Raw genomic sequence first — 10,939 nt, 5'->3', positions numbered from 1 at the left:
CCCACTGTATCTCCCTGGTGGCCATGCATGACGTCTGAGGACTCTCCCTGCAGGCTCAGAGATCCCTCGCTCCCACCACCGCATCCTGGAATGCCTTCCTGGCTCCCGGGGTCTCAAATGGCATCGTGACATTGGAATCACTTTCTGATCTGGGGGCAGATGTGAGCCCAGGCATGGGAGGGGAGGGCAAGGTAAGCCAAGCCAAGCGAAGAAGCCCAGGGAGGAAGGGAGCCCTGATGAAGTGTGACAGGTCAAGCAAGGCCTGGGTGGCCATGGGTGCTGTCCTGGCCCGGCACAGCACGGGAGCCAAGCGGGCGTCTCCTCACAGCTCTGCCCTCTGCCCGTGTTCTCCATGGCTTCACTGCCACTGCCCTATGGGGTCCCTGGTCTATGCCTCCAGGGCACCGTCCCCATTGGGCAGCCTAGAGAAGAGGCCCAGTAAACATCTGAGCAGTTGGTGGCATCCAGGCAGCCGTCCCTCCAGCTCTCTCACAGCCCTCACTGGGGCCCCAGAAGACGGCCCTGGGACAGCTCGTACCTCGATCTACCATCCCCTCTCCCCTGCCAGGCCCTCGTCCCTCCTGCTCAGGGGACAGTCCCTGGAGATGATGTCCCCCAGCAGGAGAGGGTTGCATAAATTGTCCACCAGCATGAATTATGGGAAGCATGGGGCTGGCTCTGGGGCTGTCAGGAGGGAAGTTTCTATTTCTTGCCCTTTTTTTAAATGAAAAAAACAAATACTTAGGACACTAAGAAAAATGGGGGGAGGGTTGCAGAGAGGAAGGGGGAGTTTGGAAGGAAGCCAAGAAGTATCAACTCTCCTCTTGGCTGCTGCATTCCTAAGGCTGGACTCATCCTAGTCACTCCCAATGGCAAACAGCAGATGTGGAGCACTGTGGGCAGCCTCGGAGACTCCAGATGGACCACTCCACGCGAGTGGACCTCTTGGAGGTTCTGGCTGCAGCCACGCTAAGGAACTTGGGCACACTCCACTCATTCCCTGAGAACCCTGAAACTCCCCAGGAGGCCTCCAATAGGCCCAGGTTTCCCTGGCGAGACTGGCCAACCACAAACAGGTCCCCCACTGGCCTCCAAGGCATTGGACATATAAACACCAACGTAGCTGATAAAGGTTTAACGTTCTGTAAACAACCCTGGCGGAATGAGTAGGTTAGTCTGCCGCGTTCAGATCCATCCTGGGAACCTCCCAGCCTTAAGAGGCTGTTTGGCCACAAGCTCCGCCTGTGCCTCAGCCGTGGTGGTGACAAAGCAGCCACAGTACGAGTGTGGCTGCGTTCCAACAAAACTTCATGTATGCACACTTAAATTTGAATTTCATGTAATTTTTATGTGTCATGAAATACTACTTTTTATTTATTTATTTATTTATTTTACTTTTTTTTAGAGACGGGGTCTCGCTCTTGCTCAGGCTGGTCTTGAACTCCTGACCTCAAACAATCCACTAGCCTTGGCCTCCCAGAGTGCTAGGATTACAGGTGTGAGCCACTTTGCCCAGCCCCAGATGATATTTTTAATTTGGTTTTTTTTTTTTCAACTCTTTAAAACTGTAAAAACTGGGCCGGGCACGGTAGCTCATGCCTGTAATCCTAGCACTTGGGAGGCTGAGGCGGGTGGATCATTTGAGCTCAGGAGTTCGAGACCAACCTGAGCAAGAGCGAGACCCCATCTTTACTAAAATAGAAAGAAATTAGCTGGCCAACTAAAAATATGTAGAAAAAATTAGCCGGGCATGGTGGCACATGCCTGTAGTCCCAGCTACTCGGGAGGCTGAGGCAGGAGGGTCACTTGAGCCCAGGAGTTTGAAGTTGCTGTGAGCTAGGCTGACGCCACGGCACTCTAGCCTGGGCAACAGAGTGAGACTCTGTCTCAAGAAAATAAATAAATAAATAAATAAAACATAAAAGCCTTGCCAATCTGCTTATCCTCTCCATGATGTCTTTTTTTTTTTTTTTTTTTTTTTTTTGAGACAGAGTCTCACTCTGTTGCCCAGGCTAGAGTGAGTGCCGTGGCGTGAGCCTAGCTCACAGCAACCTCAAACTCCTGAGCTCAAGCGATCCTCCTGTCTCAGCCTCCCGAGTAGCTGGGACTACAGGCATGCACCACCATGCCCGGCTAATTTTTTCTATATATATATTTTTAGCTGTCCATATAATTTCTTTCTATTTTTAGTAGAGATGGGGTCTCGCTCTTGCTCAGGCTGGTCTCGAACTCCTGAGCTCAAACGATCCGCCCACCTCGGCCTCCCAGAGTGCTAGGATTACAGGCGTGAGCCACCGCGCCCGGCCTCCATGATGTCTTTGTTAGAAAAGTAAAAGTGCTGAAGCAGCCCAGGTTTGAAACGGGAAAACTCGTGGAGTTACGGTGAAGGTGATGGTTCTGGAAAAGCTATTGGGGACGAGACAGGCGCTAAAGTTGAAAGAGCTGATGGATATGAACCACCAGTTCAAGAATGTGCTTAAAATTCAGACTTTTAATAATGACAAAGAAAGAGTCATACGTGTAAAAAAATGCATAACTAAAAAATAAACTGCACTTGCAGCTACGACAGGTCAGCCGAGCGTTCAGGACACCCGGCCTTACGTTCCTTCCCCTCATTTTTCCAAAAATGGTTTTTGTTTCAAAATTTCATGCAAGAATCCTGGTCCAGTTAGTCGCATTTCAATGGTTCTGCTTATCGCACAAGGCATCACCCCGCAAGCTTCTCTGAGGGACTGTCCCTCCCCTCTGTCAGCGGGCTCATTTTCCCAAACACACCCCACACTTGGCTGCAGAAGGAAGTTTCTCCCATTCTCCTCGAGAGCATCTGGGGTCCTCAAATGTTGTATCCACTGGACAAACCCTTCTCAGGAAAGGTTTCTGTAAAGCCACTCACCGGAAGGTGTGACTGACCGAGGGACATTCCCTTTCAGAATCTTTTCATTGTAATATGAGATCAAATCTTCAGTAAAAAGCATGGATTTATAATGATGAAATTTATAAGGAGGGAGGTGCTGGTGGGCCTGGATCCTGGGGCAGGTCCAGTGGGGACAGAGGACGTGGTTCCAGGAAGCCCGTCGGGGGGTAGCTGGCCTTGGGAACGAGAAACCTTTCCAGACGGAGATGATGTGAGCTGGAGGAAGGGGTCAATTTTGTCAAATTCAAAATGAGAGGTGAACACCAAAGTGTAATGAGGACCAATGGGCCAGGCATGGTGGCTCACGCCTGTAATCTTAGCCCTTTTGGGGGCTAAGGTGGGAAGATCACTGCTGGGCAGGAGTTCGAGACCAGCCTGGGCAACATAGAGAGATCCCTTCGCTACAAAAAAAAAAAAAAAAAAAAAAAACAAAAAAGCTGGGCATGGTGGCATGTACCTGTAGTCCCAGCTACTTGGGAGGCTCAAGTAGGAGGATCACTTGAGCCCACACGTTCAAGGCTGCAGTGAGCTCTGATTGTGAGCCTGCATTCCAGCCTGGGTGACAGATCGAGACCCTGTCTCCAAAACCAACCAACCAATTACAAAGGTAACGAGGATCAAGTCTGTGAGTCTGGATGCTGAGTGGACGAAGGTGAGGCACCCACGACCGCGGCTGAGGGCGGTGAGTAAGTATCGCGGGGCCCGTCTGCCGAGGTGCCTGGCATACGGCACAAGGCAGGCGAGGCAGCCGAAGAAACCCCCCCATCTAGAGCGCCTGCATTACTGAGCACACCGGTCCTACCATCTGGGATGGCATTTCACCTTCTGTGCCTTTCCAAGTCCTACTCGAGTGTTAACACCCAACTCCAGTTCCCCCGATTTTCTGACCCTCCCCTCTGGCAGTGACTTCTCCTTCCTTGGACTCCTACTGTCCCTGACACTCACCTCCTTCCTCCTGCCCTAGTGGCTTGGCAGTTATTTCCCTGTGTTTAGGTCTCATCTTCTGGAGTGGAATCTGTTTGAAGGTGGCCGCAGTGTCTGACACCCCTTGGGACTCCCAGCACCTAGCCTGGTGCCAGCACACAGCTGTGTCCAGCAAGCGCTGACCGGTGAGTGAATCACTGACACAACGGGACAACGGGGCAGGCATTCTTTCTCAGTCCTTTTTTTCTTCCAAAAAAAGGACTCGCCTGAGGAGTTTCCCCGGGACGAAGGACAGTCCAACGGCACGGACAGCTGGCTAGCAGTGACTGGCTCCCTCTGAGCGAGCAGGGGGTGCGCTGGGTTTAATTTTAAGCTGTTGTGCCTTTCAGGCTTTAAAAGGACTTTCCCACGACAGACTCGAGACCTGCAGTTCTGTGCCATTAGCGCCACGACTCGGAGATGAGTGGTGAGAGACGCAGCCAAGTGTGCCGGCCCCTGACCTGGTTCTGCTTCTGCAGCGGGGCTGGAGCTCTCTGCAGCCACGTGGTCCGTGCCTCACTCTCAGCTCAGCAGCTGGAGTGTGCCCCCGTGGGGGACAGTCGCTGGCCTTTTGCATGGAGGTGTGGGCTTGCATCTGTGCGTGGGTGGGCTCGGGCTGGGTGTGCTTGACTGTGCGGGTGGCCGTGATGACTGTCTTGGTGGGGAGGAAGGGTGTACCTCTGAGTGTCTGAGTTTCTGTTGTGTGTGTGCACACCTCTCTGAGTCTGTGGGACTCTGATCGTGTGTGTACTTACATGCAGGCGTGTACGTGTTATGTGTGTGTCACACGTGTGCTCATCTGTGTGTGTGTGCCCAAATGTGAGAGCTCTCTCATATGAGTTTCTGCCTTGCTGGACACGTACATCTTCCACCCAACGTGAATGGAAGCAGCTCTGCATTGGTTCCCAAGGACAATGGCTCCTTCTTGTCCCCTGACCCCAACCCTGGCACCACATGAAACAGACTCCAGTGGGTTCATTGGTTCCTCCTTCTCCCTCCTGAGAAGGGGATGATGGACTAGGGGAGGGGCACACTGTCCCCAGCTGGGACTCTTCTCCATAATGTCATTTCTTCTTGATGCTCTGTGGTCCTGGTAGGGCCTCTGGGAACCACAGGAGCCCTGAGCCTTGAATGTCCATGGCATCATTTGAAATATTTTAATGGGGTCTGAATGGCAAAAATGGAAGCCCCTTCTCAGAAAGCCAGGGCCGCCTTCTGCTGCCCACCGCCCCCCGCCCGCCCCCAGCCTCCCAAGAGAGAGCTGGCATTCCCAGCACTGTTTACAACCTTCCCTGCTTGACTCCTGTCCCCACCCCTTCCAGGACCTGCCCACTCTGGGCCTGCAGATAAACTGTGCCCCATAAACAAAATCATCCTTCCTGCTCACGGCCCCAGCTCTGAATCCCACCCCCTCTTCACTCTCCGGCACTGCTGGACTAACCCTTTCACGTCCTTCAGGGGACCCGGAGGCCGGAGGCCATTCGAATTCCAGGAAGTGGAGGCCAATGTTGATGACTTGCTCTCTGTCTCCAGCCCTCCCTGCACCTCCTCCTCCCGCCCCTCCACTCCCAAACTCCTCTCCAGCAGAGAAGGTAGAACAAACCTCCAGTAAAGGCCAGAGAAGAAAAGGGCCAGGCTGGGGACCCGGGAGAAATGGCTTTTCTTCCTGGCCTCATCACTCCCTGTCTTCTGTGACCCTGAACAAGTGTCCTCGCTAAATCTTAATAGCCCTATTTGTAGTAGAGAAATGGTAACCTTCATCGACTCCTGCTGCTAATGTCTTGCAGAGCACCCACGAAGCGACATTTTCACAGGGACTGCTGGGGACAGACTCAGCAGGAGAGAGGCAGGAGGTGTGACTCAGGCCACTGCTGTCTCCTTCGGGCTCTGAGGGCCGGGGTTGGGAAGACAGAACTAGGGGTGAGAAATGGCCTGTCTGTTCATGGGGGCTGGGTTGAAGGTACAGCAGGCTCTCCTCAAAGATGTCACCTTGGCATCCCCAAGAGATGCCCTTCTTTGCTTTCTTTCCCTTCTCTGTGATGGGATAAACCCACCTGCCCAATATCTGTGCCTAAAGCTGCCAACCCCAGGATGTGTGGGGCTCCCATGGGGGAACAGAGCCAACCCTCTTTATGGGGCTGGGAGCTCCCTACGGAGGGGCAGGGACTGGGTCCTTGTCACCTCTCTATGAGCATGCCCAACGTGGGGCTGGCCCAAGGCTGGGGGCCCCAGGGTGCCGTGCCCCCACAGGCCAGGTCCCCCGTGATGGTTGGGACTGAGTGGCAGACCAGAGGGTGGCACCTCCTCCTCTTCCTCCTGTGTCCTCTTCATCACGAGAGGGGAAGACAGTCCCATCCTGACCAGAAAGCACGATGCCCTGCCTCCTCTTGGGGTTGGAAAACAAAAGTGGCATTTTTCCCATGACTTCTTCAAAAACAGGAAACGCTTCCCCTCTCCCCCACTGTGGCCTCTCCTGCTGGCATCTGGCCCTTGCCCGCGTCATTCACTCATTCTTTCCTGAGGGGCTTGTGGCCATCCCCAAGCGTTTGTGGGGCTCCGCTGCCCTCCTCTTGGCAGCCCGGAAAGCTCCTCGCTCCTTCTTTTTTTTTTTTTTTTAGACTTTATTTTATTTATTTATTTTTTTATTTCAGCATATTATGGGACTACAAATGTTTCTTGATTGGTGCCGTCTCACCGGCCAGGCCCTGGCGTCCCTGCTGGGGCAGGACCATCCTCCCTGCCTTGCCTGCTTTCTCTCCCTGTCCCCGCACCCGCTTGTGCATCCCAGGGGAGGAGGCTGGAGTTGCTCCAGCTCAAGTGCCAGCCTCTTTCTGAGCCAGTGGCTGCAACCAAATCAGCGAGCAGTGTCCCGGGGTGACTCGAAAAGTGATGCTGGGCACTTATCTGTGGGTTGGGGGGTCCCCTTCCTGCTTCCCCCACCGCTTGATCCCTACCCTGCCTCCTGGGACAGGGCGCCTGGCTGGACAGAGGGCTGAGCGTCCTGTCTGGGCTGTTGGTGGGACGCGAGCCCTTTCCCAGCCCCTTGGAGTAGCGTCTCCGCTAGTGAAGGATTTCAATGATCATTCAGAGACGAGAACAAGGATTTCTCTTTCTGCTGCAGGAGGGAAGGAAACTTTTCTTGGTCCCTTTTCTTCCATTTATGAACAGGAACTGAAAGAGAAGGCACAGCTAGAAAACGCCCCCTGCCCATCTCGTCTCTCCCAGGACAAGGCTCTTTCTTGTCCCAGGCCAACCCTTATGCATCAAGGTACCTTTGGTTTCCCCTTCAAGTCCTCTGGGTCTGGCCGTGGGAAGCAGATGAGATGTGGGTGGAGTTTGCTCTGCCACGTTATAGGAGACCAGGAGAGTCTTAGGGGCTTCTTGTCAGCTCTGATAGGTTTCTCCTCTCTGCCCGCTGGGGAGATGGTGGTCCATGCTGGGCACCCCTAGGAGGACAGACCAGACGGCAGCAGCAGCCCCAGCCTGGCTAGGAGTGCGGGAGTGTTCTGGAATGGGAGCCGGCTCCTGGACACCGGTGTTCCTGTTAGAAATGAACCTTTACTGCGTGATCGTGGACAAGCCTCCGTCTCCTCTCCGGGTGGCAGGTTAATCTGTAGAATGTTGGTGCTGGATCTGGTCTTTAAGGCCCTTGTTAGCTGGTGTGGTATGCCCCTGCCACCCTGTCCCCCTAGACTGATTGGGACAAAAGGAGAAACAGCAAACATCAAACCAGCTGTTTGGAGGCTACACATATACACACAATTTCAAAAAACTGAACGGATGGTTACCGTGGGCAACAGGGAAGACAGATGGGGTAAAGGGGCAGGAAAAACTTCCACCTAGTTTCTGCTCCCTTCAAGAACTTAATTTTTTTAGAGATAGAGTCTTCTTCTGTTGCCCAGGCAGTGGGCACGATCATAGCTCCCTGCAATCTTGAACTTACGAGCTCAGGTGATCCTCCTGCCTCAGCCTCCTGATAGCTGGGACTACAGACACGCACTGCCACACCTGGCAAATTTTTCTTATTTTTTGTAGAGATGGAGTCTCACTATGTTGCCCAGGCTAGTCTTGAACTCCTGATCTCAAGTGGTCCTCCTGCCTCAGCTTCCCAAAGTGCTGGGATTACACGTGTGTGCCACTGCACCAGGCTTCCTTCAAGAACTCTGAAGCAGGAGGGGTGACGGAATATAACCACCTCTAACACATGTAGTCTTGGACAAGGTACCACAAGGCCATGGTCATCTGAACTCCCCCAGGCTTCTTCATGCCATGTCACGTAAACACATACACAGACACACACACACATATGCACCCTGTCATGATGCTCGTAGGACCACAAGCTGCACCCAGCAAGGGAGGGAGAACTCTTCCCTGCTATTAGAACTGCCCATCAGGCTCTGTGGCCACGTATTCTACATGACAGCCCGCTTTCTCCCTGACACATAACCCTTGGAGGCCCCAACACATAAACAGCAGCCTGGGGGCCTGAACTTGGTAGATTCAGAGGCCCACATTCACTGCCGGTTTCCAAGGGCACAGACAGAGGTCATCTGGGGACAAGGGGCCAGTGTGGTGCTCTCTCTGGGCAGCGCATACGTCTGTCCAGACTTGGATGACCTCCACAGACAGCGGTATTAATTCCCCCTAGGCTGGTCACCAGGACGACTTCCCAGAGCAGTAGGCCACTTGCCTCCGCCCTGCTGCTGGCCACCAAGAATGATGGTGACAGTGTAAATGGGTACATCACCCAGGGAGGGCCATTGGGCAATATCTTTCAAATCTGCAAATGCATATACCTTATAATGTGGAATTCTATTTGTAGAATATACTTACACACACGTGAATGACATGTGTCCACAAGTTATTCATCGCAATATCATCTGTTAGTAAGGAAGGGAAGTAAGCTAGACATTCATCCTTAGCTGATTGGTTTCATAGACTGTGATATATGCATATGATGGAATACTAAAAACGGGACGTTTTTGTGTATTGATCTGGTAGAATCACAGATATGCATTAATAGTTAAAATAAGCAAGGTGCAGAATTTGGGTGTATTTTACTATTATTTATGTAGAAAGAAAGGACAAAAGAATATATATTTTTTATTGACTTGTATGTACCTAAAATATGACTAGAAGGATAAATAAAAGACTAATGGTAGTTACCTGTTCCCAGAGGAAATTTGGGATGAAAGCAACTGTCTGTTACATGCATTTTATATATTTTGATGAACAATGTGAATGTATTATATTATATTTATTTATTTATGTTTTGAGACAGAGTCTCCCTCTGTTGCCCAGGCTAAAGTGCTGTGGCATCAGCCTAGCTCACAGCAACCTCAAACTCCTGGGCTCAAGTGATCCTCCAGCCTCAGCCTCCCGAGTAGCTGGGACTACAGGTGTGCACCACCATGCCTGGCTAATTTTTTCTATTTTTGGTTGCCTGGTGGTTTTTTTTTCCCTATTGTTAGTAGAGACGGGGTCTCACTCTTGCTTAGGCTGGTCTCGAACTCTTGAGCTCAAGAGATCCTCCTGGCTCAGCCTCCCAGAATGCTAGGATTACAAGCGTGAGCAACCACACCCAACCTGAATGTATTATCTACTCAGAAAATTAGGTTAGGCTGGGTGTAGTGGCTCATACCTATAATACCAACATTTTGGGGGGCTAAGGAGGGAAGATCGCTTGAGGCCGGAGTTCAAGATCAGCCTAGGCAACACAGTGAGACCCGTCTCTACAAAAAAAATTGTTAAAAATTAGCCAGGTGTGGTGACATGGGCCTGTAGTCCCAGCTACTCAGCAGGCTGGGGTGGGAGGATCCCTTGAGTCCAGGAGTTTGAGGTTTCAGTGAGCTAAGATCGGGCCACTGCACTCCAGCTTGAGCAACAGAACAAGATCATGTCTTTGAAAAAAAAAATTAAGTTAAAAAAGCACAAAATCACAAAAAAAGGAAGAATAATCCCATAGACCAAGTGGCAAAAGAGAGAGCCCTTCATCCTGTCAGCTGGGCAGGGGACAACCAGACCGAGGAAGGAGAGGAGGAGTTGGGGGCGCAGAGGAGGAAGGAAAGAAGGAAGCCAGGTGCCTCCAGCTCTGCGTGCTCATAAAAGCCTTCGCGAGCCGGTGTCTGGAATTTCTCTTCCCACGGTGTCATTTGGTTACGGGCCTAATCATTCCCTACACTTAGGCATGCTTATGTGGTTTGGGAAATCTTGTCTTTTTTGAAATGTAAACATTTTTACACATGTCCTTCAAAAAACTAGGTCACCCCTAAAGCAACGACATCCTTTGAAGTTGCTTGATTTCCCGGCACCTCTTCCCTTCTCCAGCCAACTCTGATATCCTGGAAGAAGACTGCTCAGTCCCATGTATTTGTTTTAAAGATTGATTTTTGAGAATCTTATGACACTGCTTTAAGAGAACTGGCAACACCCTAGGGTGTTACAAAACCCAACTTGGGAGAGACTGCCTTTGATCAGCAAGGAGCCACAGCCAAGACTCGGGCCCAGTGGGGGCCTGCACCACTTTGGCATGACTTGAGGGGGACAGGGGTGGGGGAGAGGCCAGAGGCTGCCTCTTTACCTCCACCCACCTGGCATTTCCACGGATCTGAAGGCCTGCTCGGGGTACTTCCTGGGCATGGGAGGCATCTGCTTGAGAGCCCCTGACACACCCTGCTCATGGCTGAGTGGCTGGGTCCCTGGGAGATGGAGCTGGTTCTTTTTCCTCAGGGATAATTTTAGGTTCTTACTTCTCCAGTCTTCCTAACTCCCAACCCCTGGCTCAGCCTCCCAGAGGGATTGCTTAGACCAGTGACTATACAGCGTTCTTTTGAAATATGGAGCTGTTCAAAAGCGGCTTGCTAGGGCATGGCCCTGGAGGCATTTTCCATGAGCATTTTTTTCCCCCCTTTGGTCCCCTCGTTTCAGGGGAGGAGGCGAGACAGCTCAAGGACCAGGTCCTGATGGGCCCTAATGAAGGTATCATACCTTCCTGCCCCTCACCTTGAACCCTGGGCTTATTTCCCAGCTTCACACCCAATCTGAGAGGAGCTGGGTTAGCCA

The sequence above is a fragment of the Eulemur rufifrons genome, chromosome 12 (assembly GCF_041146395.1).
Source record: "Eulemur rufifrons isolate Redbay chromosome 12, OSU_ERuf_1, whole genome shotgun sequence".
NCBI lineage: Eukaryota > Metazoa > Chordata > Mammalia > Primates > Lemuridae > Eulemur > Eulemur rufifrons.
Note: the sequence above shows the minus strand (reverse complement) of the source record.